This window comes from Nanorana parkeri, unplaced genomic scaffold (assembly GCF_000935625.1).
Source record: "Nanorana parkeri isolate BGI_ZX_2015 unplaced genomic scaffold, ASM93562v1 scaffold1465, whole genome shotgun sequence".
In the NCBI taxonomy this organism is placed as follows: domain Eukaryota; kingdom Metazoa; phylum Chordata; class Amphibia; order Anura; family Dicroglossidae; genus Nanorana; species Nanorana parkeri.
Genome location: NW_017307733.1, coordinates 120,285 through 134,577, shown reverse-complemented (window position 1 = coordinate 134,577; position 14,293 = coordinate 120,285). Strand labels below are relative to the sequence as shown.

Below are 14,293 nucleotides of genomic sequence, written 5' to 3'. Positions count from 1 at the left end.
TGGACTCGCCCTTGAAGCCCATTTTAAAGTTAAAAAAAAAAAAAAAAAAACACACTCCGGAATGCGGTAAAATCGCGGCAAAACACAATGCACCACGTTCCAGATCTGGTCTAGAAAATGGTGTGACCCTGGCCTTAAACAGCAGTGATATCCATGGCAGAGGTTTTCTGAGCACATATGTTGGCCTTCCCTGGATAGGCAGAAATTATTAAAAACAAGTGGCCTCAATGGAGTGTTTCTCTACAGAGCAATATTATCAAAGTTTGGGGAATGGTTCAAGAAGACATTTGGGGTCACACTCTTTATATTTCTGAAAGAAAAGTGTTTGTCTTATATTCACGAAGAGTAAGATATGTGATCTCAGCAATAGTAAGGAACCAGTTCTATAATGAAGCGTGTGTGGAGCTAAATTAAAAGCTAAATAACAATAATGGACATTCTTGGCAATGCGGTTGAAATTTGACTGAAAAGAAAAAAGGATTTTAAAAAATCCTGGACTCCTATTAACAGGGCTTGTTCATGCTAGCAGCCACGCTCAACCACACGCTCAATGGAGCCGCATCCCACGTTTTTGTTTTTTTTATAGAACTTTATAGAAATGTCATGAATTAAATGTGTTGCACTTTACCTAAAAAACACTGTTCTATGCAAAATAAAATAAAAATGTTTTGACAATAGAAGAACTTGCATTGTTCAGTATCTTAGTAAAAATATCTATATAAATAATAAATGAACTTACAAACAATGAAGTAAATCAAGCTCAGCAATAGTCCTCGTAGTGGCATATATCAAACAGGAAACAGTCGTAAGCCCCGCTTTGACGCGCTTCGTCACCTGACTGTCTCAAAGGCTTGTATGATCATGCAACCCTTTCAGAAAGTCAGGTGACCAAACGCGTCTCCCTCCCCAGCCCTTCCCTAGGGGCCAACTCCGTGACACCCCCCTAGTGGGCTGATAAAAAGAAGCTAGACAGGCAGCTAGAGAGGCTTTTGTTTGTAACATTAAAAAAAAGAAACTCCTGCAACATCAAGGCGTTCATAACATCCCAGAAGAGTTCCCCTTTAATATCTGGAAATCATCTGTGCAAGTCTTGCTTAAAGAAGAGCCCTTCAGACCCCTCTTTTGTCCCTCTGTGGACTCTGTCAGAATCTGCACCGCTTCTTTTATTAAAGGACGATCTTAAAAATCATTAAATCTTATCTCTATGCTCTAAATTCAAACTTAAAGTATCCCTTTCTCTGTCAAGAGCGTTACTGCATAGTGAAACCTGTCATATTCCTGTCTGAGAGGACAGCACTATCATAGGCTTTGTTAATGTGTTTTGCATTGTCACAGCATTTGCTGGGATTGGTGCGTACTTGCGTTAAAGTATGTGGTGGTAGCGCTCTCCTCCCCGCTGGGACACAGAGCATCGAAAAGTGGGGAGGAGAGAATCACGGATGCACCGCTATAAATCGGCCACCGATATGTCGGTGCATCCCTGGATAGATAGATTTAAATAAATCAGGAAACGCAATACAACAGCGCTGCACATAAAAGTAGACTGACCACTGCCCTGCAATTTCACTGGAGAATGCAAAAAGAAAAATACAAAACAAAGAGTTATTTCATCATTACAAATATGGTGTTCTCTAAAAACATAAAGCGTCATGGCTCTTCATTACAATGGCAACCTGCAATGGCTACATATAGGCAGTAAAATACTGGCAAATTTATTTTCCCTCACATTTTTATTTGATTTTTCTAGCACTGTGCATTTGTTGTCGAGCACAACACAGTCACAAACAGCTGAATGTGCTGTTTAAAAATATAAATCTTTAAGCGAGAATGAGAATTCCACACAGAGAGCTTGCCTTGTTTTAGTCAGTGAATGATGACTTTGAAAATGAATCAGATCAATACTGTTTCAGGGCAATGAACGTACACAGAAATGTGGCTGAAACCCAAACGGTGGTGTTTTATTCAGAATGGTTTCATTTCCAAAATTATACTGTGCCTTCATCTTGAGATAACACACCTCTCTTTACAAAATGACTGAAATCTAAACCTTTTTGGATAGACTGCAAAAGACTGTGATAACGCTGAAACGGGGTCTTGTAGCAATTGATGCTGATGGGCCGGATCAATCCACTTCAGCCTAGAAATTACACAGCAAGGAGCAATCAAAGAATATTTTAATCTGCTAATGGAAACAGTAATGAAGACATCCATTCATTCAAAGCACAATGGCTTTGAAAGCATTTTATTCCTAAGATGATAAAATGCAACATTAAAAAGAGACCATTATTAAAAATTAGTGCAAAGGAAAAATAGGAAGAATCAATAAAATGCAGTCGTTTTTCTGCTACAAATTAGACAAGAAATACAAACTTCTAACTGGTTAATACAGCAACGCCATCTTTTTGCATGACTTTCCATGAAGATTTCCATTAAGTTTAGGTCACTATAACAATTGTTTTAAAATGCTTAACTTCACTACACCAGCCTTTTACTCTGGGTCCCTAGTGCCCAACATGTGACCTGCTGTTTTCTTGGCTTGCTCACTTTGTAGAGTGGCAGTGGGGTGCCAGGCAGACAGTAAAACAAAGCTGGTACTATCTGGCAAAGTAATCTTCACCCGACATTACTAAGTAAAGTCTTAGCCGAGTGAGGGAGACAAATAGAGCATGTATGCAGAAAATTGTGATCAGGAAAGTAACCACTGACCAATGCTGGGGGTTACATTTTTTAGGATTACAGAATACTGCAACTGATCACCAAGACACCAAGAAAGGTAGGGCAGGTTAGTAGTACTACCACTGATGCCAATGCTGGTGGTTATTACTTTGTCCACGGACACTAAAGCAGGGGGGTTATTATTGCAGCCACTAACATCATTGCTAAAAGTTATCATTGCTCTCATTAAAACCAATGCTGGGAGTTACCATTACTGAAGGGGAGGACAAATGAATATGAAATTCGGGAGCCATTGGGATTTTTTTTCTTTTTTTAGGAGCAAGTTCCATTTACAACCATTAGCGAAAACATCAAAAGTTAGTGTTGTGGTGCAAAACAAATGCAGCAGGTACAACATTTCTGGCTTCTGAGGTGCATTACAGCCGATTGATTTTGTATTTACTGTATCGATGCAATGGACCTTAACAAATAAATATGCGCTGCCATTGCGAGTCTCTCTGGTAGTGTTAGGGGCTTTACCTAGGGCCTTCTATAGTTTTCAATAGGGCTGCACCGATACCGGTTTTTCTGTATCGAGTACCGATATTTTTTTCCCGGCACTCACTGATACCGAATACCGATACCAGAAGTCCCATTAAGGAAGCCAGGCGGCGTGTAATGACTCGCCACCTGGCTTCCTGATTAGCCGGGAAGCGTGTAAAGACTCGCCACGCGGCTTCTCGATCAGCAGGGAAGCCGTCACCAGGTGACGAGGAAGCATGGAGCCAGCTTTCTGGCCAATCAGAAAGCCGTGCGTCGTGTAATGACACGCTGCCCAGCTTCCTGATTGGCTGGGATGCCAGCTCCATGCTTCCTCGTCACCAGGTGAAGAGGGAGCATGAAGCCGGCTTCTGGCCAATCAGAAAGCCGGGGGGCATGTAATGACACGCTGCCCGGCTTCCTGACTGGCTAGCTCAATGCTCCCTTGTCACAAGTGACGAGGGAGTGTGGAGACGGCTTCCCGGCCAAGCAGGAAGCCGGGCAGCGTGTAATGACTCGCTGCCAGGCTTCCTATTACCGGAAGCTCAAGTATCAGGCTAGGCATCGCAGCATTTGGGGCGAGAACGAGTATTTGCCCAAATACTCAGCATCAGTATCGATACCAGTAGCTGTATTGGTGCATCCCTAATTTTCAAGTTGACTACCAATATTCTCGGGCATAGCTAAAGTTTCGTAGTTAGCACTGTAGCTCCCAAGCTTTGGTTACTAGGCTTATTTATCAACAGGCACATTAAGTGTCCAATGCTCCACAAAGGGTGCATGTTTTTCCTGCTTTAGCATATGATACCAAAAACATAGTAATGCAACATGTGCACACGAGTATAGCATGCATAAGTTCCGTAGGATATGCACTTTAAAAACCCCAACATATGCCAGGGCTAATACATATGTAAAAATAAACAATGTCTCCATGTTCTCATTTGTAGGATGTACAATACAAAATAAAACAAATGCTGCCCGTCCTCCATAGCATGTGATGCAACAGGAAATAGAGATGGTAATAGAAAGTACACAAATGGTAAAAAGAGGAATATACAAAGTCTGCTAACAGAAACACCCATACAACAAAAAAGAAAAAGAGGAATATACAACATGCACTTACCGATAACTCAGGCACGAACTTTCACTTTTTTTTTTTTTTTTTTAATTACCTTAAACTTAAAACAACCGTGATCAATTTAAAATGGGTAAGTGATGATATAATGAATAAGAGGTTCTTTTTAGTGAGAACTGCGTGTCAACAATCAGAACACCCAGATGTACAGCCAGCTGAACACAACTCTGAATGTTTCTGATAGAAGATGACCTTAACCTCTCCCAAGTCTCCCTATTGGATGTTGAGATCATCCAACTTGTTAAAAGAGAAATCACATGCTAGAACAAGTCTGAAAATCAGCAGTTCTAACTTTAATTTGACTCCACTTAGTACATGCTTGCTCTGGGTTAGTGACTCTACTAATAGTGAAAGCAGAGACAGACATGAATCCCAGCATTTTCTGAAGGACGTCAGCAATGGCGGACTCTATGTTCCTCTCAGTACAAATACTTTAAGAAATGTAAAATACGATTGCCTGAAATGGCCTCCTGTTCACACATCATCCATGACCTTTCTGCTGCCTCATAGTGTCACTCAGTCTATTAAAAAGGTATCAATTGCATTATAAAAGACAGAATCAATCCATTACAGCTAATTACCATTACTGTATGTTGGAAAAAAAAAACAAAAAAAAAAAAACTGTCCTCCTAATGCACAGCTGAAGCTGAACTACATTCAAAAAAACATTTCGTAAAATATATTCCTCTATAGCCATAAATTATATAAACCCACTTTGTGTGTGCCAAATGCCATTTACAAACACAGATATTACCTTGAAAAAGTAGCCGTGACATCATCAGTGTGCTGCACATAGCCTGTGAAGAGATCAGAGCTGTGGGAGGGAACCAGCAGGCCCCGCCCACCACAGACTGCCTGCAGAAAAGTACAGGAAGGGGCGGAGACAAGACTAGTCACTCTGCACAGGGAGAGAGGGCAGCAGTGACTGGTCTGTATTAGAGGAAGCTCCTGTGCTGGTATGTATAAAATGTCCTTTACAGAACTTTCAGAAACAGCTGCTCTACCTGCTAAAGGATTTGTATTTCTGTCAGTCCAGTCCTGTGATTTACAAAGCCTTTCACACAGCACAGCCCTGTCTGGCACATCAGGAGACCTGATTTTGTTTGTCTACTGCGGCAACATACAGTAACACTTACAGGTCTATATCCCTTTGACTGGACAGTGAAATAAGAAGTAGCAGACTGCTTAGCTCAACTCTCACTGCGCTCTCTCCTCCTAGTAACATGTTCCTTTTTATTACACAGCTGAACTAGAAGTTACTGTCTCTCTGTGCTGCGTCTCTCTCTCCCAGTCTGAACTCTGCTGTACATGAGATTTGCAAAATGCCTAAAATCCAAGTCAATTTCAAGTACTTACACTGTTTATTGATGTATTTATAAATACAGAGCTGCAATAATCTGTGTATTTTCTATCTAGCTGGAGTTCGTCTTTAAATTAAATGTGTGTGCATCTCCAGCAGAGCTGAAATTCTGAGCAGAGTGAGCTGACAGTGCATTTTGTTTGTAGAAATGCCCCCCTCCAGCACCACTCACTGAACTTACAGCCGAAATGCAAAAAGTGACTTTTCTGAGTTGCTATTTGCATATTCATGCCTGCCCCTCCTTCCACGTGACAATGCTGAGGCATAATGAAAGGTCATGTCAACTGCAGTATAAAATAGGATTATACTATGTTCCACTATGAGGAAATGTAGAAACTGGATGGAGGGAGCTTCAGGCATACTAATAGAAGACATCACCACGCACAAAAATAAGCTTATATTATTGTTCAACACTTGTAGCCAGGATTCCTTTAGGCATTGGCACATCGGCATTAAAATCAGGAATGTTCTGGGGTTGAAAAAAAAATGGAATAGAACCAGGACAGCATCTGACACCCAGGAGCAGTGAAAAGACATAGGTAATGAATACATTTCTGCATACTGTGGCTGTGCTAAAATCTTCAAATGCTACCTAATCTATGGCAATGGTGGTGGATTGGGTGCCATGTGTGGCTCTCAGCTACCTCTGATGTAGCTTCAAGTAGTTTCTCATGTGACCTACTATCTAAACTTCTATTGCATCACACAAGGGCATAAAATCATGCAGAGGCGGTCCGTATTTTCTAATTTCATTAAAATACATTTATAAAAAAAAGGTAATTCTCAGTATGTCTCTTTTTCAGGGCTGGACAAATCCCAGGAGCCAAGTAGCCACTGCTCCTTAAAAATTACAGCTGGTGTCTAACTTTTCACGTTTTTTCTAGTTGTTCTCAAGGGAGTTGGCTTTTAAAAAATCCTGCTGGCTGCTGGATTCCTTAATAATATGTCTACCCCTACTTGTATTGGAATGTGAAGGTTGGGGGATCTTTAATATTTGAAGCTGCCACAAGAATTTGAAAAATAAGGAAAATATTAAAAACAATAAATCACAAATTTAAACCAAAGCTTATAAACTGCTGTATGTCTAAAAAAAATAAATTACAAACATTGTCTGTAGATTTTAAGCAGTTAGAAAAATGCAGCCATTGCCATATGTAATGTACTCTAAGGGAGGAACCATAAACATGCACCGTTGCCTTAAACAAATACTCTTTTTAACTTTCCTGGGCTGTGTACTGGCTGTGGTTGCTCTTTGGTTTGCAATCCAAATGAAATACAGCAAGCAATGCAGTCAGCCTGGGACATAAGAAAATCCATTCATAAATTACTAGACACAGTATACATAAAGCAGCATCAACTCCAACAAGAATGTTAATGTCAAATCCATCAACATGGCTCCCTGAACAAATAAACAGGTCTACAGTATCTAGCAACCAGAAACAATACAACTGACAGAATGGACTGTTACCATGTTATTAAATTCTGAACTATTTTCCATCGCAACAGGACATAGGGACAACGCTAGCAAGCAATATTTGTGCAAAGATGAAAGACGTATTAGAACATACAAAAAAAAAAACTCCTCAAAACTAACAGGGTTATTCACAAAAGGATGAAGAGTTTGGAGAAGGAAGGAGAAGTGAACAATCTAGGACAACATCGCTGAACTGGAAAGTGAGCTGAATTGGAGAATGTTTCCATATCAGCTACTATGACCTAGATTGTTCACTTCTCCTGCCTTCTCCAAACTCTCCCCACTTTTGTGAATGACCCAGTAAGGATATCATAAAAAGGGTACAGTTTGGCTTTTTGCAGTTAAATTAAACAAAAATGTACAACCTGACCAGAAAATGGTATCTGTGAGTATAAGGCACTGGCACGGGGCTATAGGAATGCATGAAACAAATATATTTTTCCTTTACATCACATTCACAGGTATTAGTAAATGGTAATTGAACGCATCAGCTCTGAGCAAATCAAATCTAAACCTGTAGAATATAAACCTTTGCCATCATCAGTGAAGCGTTTTAACCTTTTTATTATACAGGGTTATTCAAAAAGAATGAACCGATTTCTTTACGCAATATTTTATTAAGGAAAAGTAATACAAAAAACTCCAGCCAAGTCACAAGTATTATACTCACAATTAACTTTTATTTCCTGTCTTACAAGTGTTCAATGTGACCACCATCTGCAGCACGGGCAACATCAATGCGATAAGAGAATTCCTCCCATGTGCGTATCAGCATATCACGATCCACTGTTGTTATTCGATGTTTAAGGTTATCAAGGTTAGTGGGTAGCGGTGGAACATAAACGTGATCTTTTACATATCCCCACAAGAAAGAAAAAAAAAAAACACACGGTGAGGTCTGGGGATCTCGCAGCCCAAGCACAAAGAGCAAGGTCATTGGCCCCCTTCCGACCAATCCATCGCTGGGGCACTTTTTCATTTAAAAAAGCTTGAACTATTAGGTGCCAATGGGGCGGTGCTCCATCTTGTTGAAAAATGAAGTCATGCGAATCTGCTTGCAGTGAAGTGAAGAGCACGTTTTGGAGCATATCGAGATAGTTTGGCAACGGTGTTTCCCCCAAAGAAAAAGGGACCATAAACCTCATTCCATGACGATGCTTGGGAACTGAAGCAATGCGTCATGATATCGGTTCATTCTTTTTGAATAACCCTGGGAGGAATTCTCTTATCGCATTGATGTTGCCCGTGCTGCAGATGGTGGTCACATTGAACACTTGTAAGACAAGAAATAAGTTGATTGTGAGTATAATACTTGTGACTTGGCTGGAGTTTTGTATTACTTTTCCTTAATAAAATATTGCGTAAAGAAAATCGGTTCATTCTTTTAGGGGCTAAAACCATGGAATCAGAAAAGGTGCACCGATAGAAGGCCCCAGTACCAGAGCCAGCTAATGGAACTAAAGGGAGGGGGACAAAATGAGAGAGAAAGCACAGGCCCCATAGGAGGAGGCCGAAGGAAGGGAATAGAAGCAAAGGGAAAAGGTCATGGGGAAGAAAAAAAGGAGGTGCCAGTAAGATAGGTTAGCCAAAGATGCAGAAGGGAAGAAAGAGTGGTAAAGACCTCAACGACCCTCCTTACTATGAGATAATGCGTTAAGCCTGTACAGGATTTGCCGTTGTCTGAGAAAAGGAAATAAAAAGAGTAATCCCAAGTGTTGTTATGCTCGACAGAATTGCCCCAAAGTGAGAGAGTCCTCCATACGTCTAAAGTCCTCAACCTTATTAGGCTACAATGGTATGAAGGACGAGGACTCAGATCTCCAGCAGGCTGGGATACATGGCTTTGCAGCATTTAGAAATTGACTCAGAACGGATTTCCTCTGTGACTGTGCTGGATTGGGATTGTTTTTGTAAAGGATCGATCCAGTGGGATATTGAAGTCCGTGAATTGTTGAAACACAAAAGACTGAGGGAGTGGAGGAGAGGAGGGTCTTTTAAGCAGATTAAGTGACGTGTTTCCTGTGTGTGGGGGAGGAGATTCCATCTCGTGATGCTGTCCTGGAAGACGTTATGGGAAATCTCTCTGACCTTACACCAGAACCAAAAAAAAATGTGGAAGAGTGTAGCCTCCCTCATCCCACATTCCCAGCAATGGTCAGAAACATCTGGAAACGCTCTATGTATTTTCACCAGGGTGCTATACCACCACATAAGAATTTAATAATTTGACTTCTGAACCCTAGTGCAGATTGTGGATTTCAAAGAGGAAAAAAAAAGAGGAGTATTCTCTGAATCTGGGCAGGAGTAAAAGTAGTGTTTAGATCACATTCCCAAGCTGAGATTTAAGATAAGGGAGATTCCGGTTCCGGAGTGAATTAATGACAAAAAATGTCTAAGCGGGCCAGTACTATGAGTAAAGAGACTCAAAGTTTGTTAGCGGTCTATCAAATTCCACAGGAGATGGGAGGGTAAGTTGCAGAGCATTCCAGAAACGCGGATTAAAGAGTCTGAAGGCCAGTCAGGACCGCTACAGAAATGAGAGCCCCAACACCTGTCAGCCAGCCAAAGATCTTAAATTTCAAGAAGGCTCTACGAGATATAACCAGTGTTGAACCTATCATCAGATGTTTATGGAGAAAATGAGAGCTATGGGATAGACTACACCAGGGAAGATTATGTAAAGGGATATCTGACAGACTGTTATCTAAACCCACAAATTGGTAGAAGAGTGTATACACAAGTCTACAAGTCTCACAAGGTGGCAAAGGGAGTGGTACTTTAGTCAGATAAAGCGATCCCTCCCAGGGACTTTGGGTATGTTAAAAGACCAAAAGCGAAGCCTAGGAGTTTATAATGCCAGATAAATCTGGTGAATAGAGAGGTGATCAATCTGAAGAAACTTGTAGGAATCTGAACTTGTAGGGAATTAAGTAAATATAAATAAATGCAGAGACAAATCATATAATTTCTAATCCAAACACAACATACTTATACGTAAAGCTAAAAACTTACCACTGTGCTGCACATTGATAGGGACCCAGCAGGCTCCAACCACTACAGGCTGCCTGCAGAAAACTACAGAGAAAAGGGGGCAGAAACAAAACCTGCACAAGGAGAGATAGCCACAGTGACCAGTCTATTACAGGAAGCTCCTGCACACAGGCAAAGTTTCACACTGGATTACTGCACAGGTCTGGATGAAATGTACAAAGCACTCCAAGAATGAAGAATACACGTCTCTTGCATTTAGACAATATTTGTTTATCCCACAGATCGAACATAGCAGCAACACAAACAGCCAATGGAAATCCAAGTTCTCCCAATGCAAAGCATTGCAAACATTTGATAGTTGAAAGAGCAATAATGGATGTGCAAGAAGCAGTAACCAAAAACAAGAAGAAAAGGAAAAGCCAGATTCCTATAATTTGCATATTGCACTTTATGAAACAGGCCTAATTAGTGTACTGGAGGTCTGGGCACATGTCCATCTAATTAATCAAATATGCAATTTTCCACACAGTAAATTGTTATTCATTTTAACGTTCTCTTTTATCCAATCTTTATACATCAGCAAAAACGAATGCACTCCATATGTTTATTTTTTTTGCAAAATCTAAACTCTCACATATGCCAGCATTTAACCTTAATAAAGCTGCTAGGTATATATCCCTGACAGAGCTTTACCTAATTTTATCGAGGTCTTCCTTTATTTATAAAGGAGATCTTGTTCAGTCACTTGCATTGGTGTACTCCTTTCACAAGGACAATGAAGGACATAACCTAAAGCAATAAAAACGATGCACAAAAGAGGATATATGTGTCTATATTGTCCAGTGGCAATAATCTGCCAACATTACAATAGTGCTCACCCTCCAAAGTTTCACTAGACACATGTAGATTTAAAAAAAAAAAAATCATTAGATAAAGCCTCCCCCCTGCCATGTTAGTCTTACAGGTTTGATTTTCATTGATTGTTCAGTACACAAATGTCATGAATGCAGCTATGCAATGAGCAATAGGTAAAAATCCTTTATGCCTACCTTTCAATAGGACTTGTTAGCCATCCTGGAAATGTACAGCATCTGTAGAAAGACAGGCAGTGTTTGCTGGGGTGATTTACTTGAACTCGGTATAGCATGACATACAAATAAATCAATCCTCTATCAATAGAAAGAAATCCATTCTCGGTCAATAGATTGATTCCGATTTTCAACCACTGCACACATTTTTCAATGTAACTTCATTCAATAATCATCCTATAGGGTTGTCATTTGAAAGAGGCTATTCCATGGCAAACAACGCAGTTATTCTTGAAATTAAGACAATTTAATATGTTCAGTTTTTGTCCCATTAGAAGCCCAAGCAAGTCAAAGCAGAAATAAAATGATAACCAAGTCTAGATTAGGGCTGAACAAATCCCAGAAGCCGTGTAGCCAGTGCTCTTTAAAAATGACATCTGGCATCTAACTTTTGAGGTTTTCTCTAGCTAATGTCAATGGAGCTGGCTCCTGGATTCCATATTAATCTCCCCACCCTCTGGTATAGCCGTATCTTTATAATGAGGCCTTGTCTGCACCCTTAGCTCAATCAGAACCCTAATGTAGAGAGCACAATTTACACATTGAATGAAGGCTAGACACTCTCCTATACTGTAAGAAAACAATAGCTATTTATAAACAGGTTGAAGTTGAACTCCAAACACATGAAAACCAACTCCACTATTTAACTTGTACACATTCAATGAATTCACCAATAAATATTTAGTTCTTTTACTCTACATATGTCTTTTGGTGCCTCCAATTAGTGGTCACATGATCTACTGTTCTCAGAATCTGGGCTTGGGAAGGGAACTTCCTTTATCGCCACGTCACTAGAGCCTAAGCTTCTCCTCCACCAAGCCCTGGTGCTTCTCCTGATCTACAATATCTTCACTGTGATGAAACTCAGGCTGTGATGATGCAGACATACCCTCACTAAGACTGTACAGGGGAGCAGAAAAGACACCTGCACCATGACCAATCTAAGCTGTGATGCTGGTGTCTGGAGGAGCGTACACACAGCAGCAAGCTTACTTGGCAGCACATCCAGGAAGTGGGTTTTATGCCAAATTTCAGTAAAGAAAAGAGTCAGAAGAAGAACACACAGGTAGGGACATTAGCAAATCCCTACATCTGCTGACATTGTGCTGCCAGGAGTTCAGCTTTAATAAACCAACCCATTCTAAGACGATTTTACAAACAGCTTTAGTAAGAAAGCAGTAAATATAATTAGCTTTATCTTCAAAACAAATCATAACATGACTGATCTAATAATGCATAAGTGCAGGGGAAGGGTTAAGCTCACCACACATATTACAATCCAATTGTACAATCTCCTTTAGATCCAACAACAAGTATGTAGTGCAAGAGCTTGCCTGATTGGATCATATTAGATAGTTTTGACAGATCTAGAGTTCATTGTACAGCATTGTATGGTCAGATTGCAAGGTGTACAGTGAGCCTTAGTGTGCTAGTGTTGATAAACATTTCAGGAAATAAAAGATACGGATTAGATATTCTTGTGTAACTTCCACGAATCACCAAATGAAAATAACTGAATTCGTTCCAGTAGAATCAATAGCAGCATCCTAGGCAGTAATGTAATAAAATAATGACAGGCTTCAGAATAAATGTGACAAATCTGTTCTGAATGAGCTGCCTGGTGCATGTTGTCCTGTCCATTACCATGCCAGGGAATGTATCATTATGCAGATTTCATTGATTCAGACACACAGCATGCCTGAGACACCGAGGAATCCATGGGATGCATGTCCATTGATGTGTGATGCAGAGGTGAGAGTGAAAGGGAACCCCCTCCTCCTCCCTTCTGCCCTCAGTCTGCACAGCTAGGTTGGGGGACCCCCTTCCCTGCTAGAATTCTGCCTTCATTCACCTGGCTCAATGACATGAGGTCTGGCACCACGAAAGCCGCCCACGCTCGGTTAACCTCACTCCTCCTCTTCTCCCGGAGCCCCGGTCATGTCTCCCCTCCAGCTCTTCTTCCTGACAAGCCGCAGCACAGCACCAACGCCACCTGCCATAGGACAACGACGCTGCACAAGCAAGCGCCGCCCTGATTGGTGTGCTGCTCGGGGTACACGTCACCACGGAAGCGGGGACAGCTGTTTGCGTTCTGAGCCTCGTTTTAGTACACTCACCGCTGATTGGATGACAGTTCAGGTTGAGGTCATTCTGTAGTAAATGGGTTTGGATTAATTTTTTTTCAATAACTTTATTAATGTGACAAGGAGCTCACAAGGTTATTCTGACATCCGTCCTTCACTGGAAGCCGTTTCCGGTTCCGTTCCGCTGGAAGTGCCCCTGCTAAGGAGGCTCTGGCTGCAGGTAAGTAGAAGGCTTTATTACGTGAATAAAGAAAAATAGAGGGTTGAGCTAAATCTCTACTTATTGTGAGCTGGGCTCGTATGTAAGCTCCAATGTCATTACTTAATATATCACTCAGCACGGCATGGTTCAGATAACTGACACAGAACGTCACAAATGATACATAACATGTAAACAAATCATGAAAAAGGAAGCAGTATGTGGAGAAAACCTCTGGCATCTGGCGTATGAAAAGGGTGCTAACAGGAAATAAATCATATTGGTCATTGCAACCTGCCAGAAGCATTGTTTCATTTTTAAAGCCAGGAATTGTTTTTCCTTGTGCACTATACAAACCAGTTACCTCTGATGACGGTAATCATTGGTCTGGGTCGATGTTGGTTAGTTCCAAAATCCTAGTCTCACTTATTCCAGAATAAACAGGCAGTGCTATACTTCCAGAGGTGCAGGCATATACCTTCCCTCCCTCAGTCAGCGCTGGAGGGGAGGGGGGGGGATTCCTGCAGAGAGCCGTGACTTACAGTCACGGCTCTCTGCAGGGAGATGATCGTAAGTGAGCGCTGGTATGTGTTCGCTCACCTCCCGATCTATTGAGCCGACCTGTGACATTTTCATTGTCACAGGTAGGCTCGAACTCTGAGATTGAGTGAAAATCACTTGCCTCATAGTTCTCCTTTAATGACTTCCAAACAACCTGTGAAACAATAATTCACATACTTCTAGCAGCAAAGCTGAAAGGGCAACTC

The 14,293-nt window shown here is 41.1% G+C and overlaps 2 protein-coding genes across 2 annotated transcripts in view; one reads left to right on the top strand and one right to left on the bottom strand.

The window, feature by feature from the left end:
* FAM126B (family with sequence similarity 126 member B) overlaps window positions 1-13,353 on the bottom strand; it is a 98,311-nt gene extending 84,958 nt beyond the window's left edge. The window contains exons 1-2 of the mRNA XM_018570155.1: window positions 13,096-13,353; window positions 11,205-11,246 (exon numbers count right to left, since the gene is read on the bottom strand). The gene's annotated coding sequence lies outside the window, so the exon portion shown is untranslated. The remainder of the gene's footprint in view (window positions 1-11,204; window positions 11,247-13,095) is intronic.
* Window positions 13,354-13,464: 111 nt separating this feature from the next.
* Window positions 13,465-14,293, top strand: part of NDUFB3 (NADH:ubiquinone oxidoreductase subunit B3) — a 13,968-nt gene continuing 13,139 nt past the window's right edge. The window contains exon 1 of the mRNA XM_018570156.1: window positions 13,465-13,547. The gene's annotated coding sequence lies outside the window, so the exon portion shown is untranslated. The remainder of the gene's footprint in view (window positions 13,548-14,293) is intronic.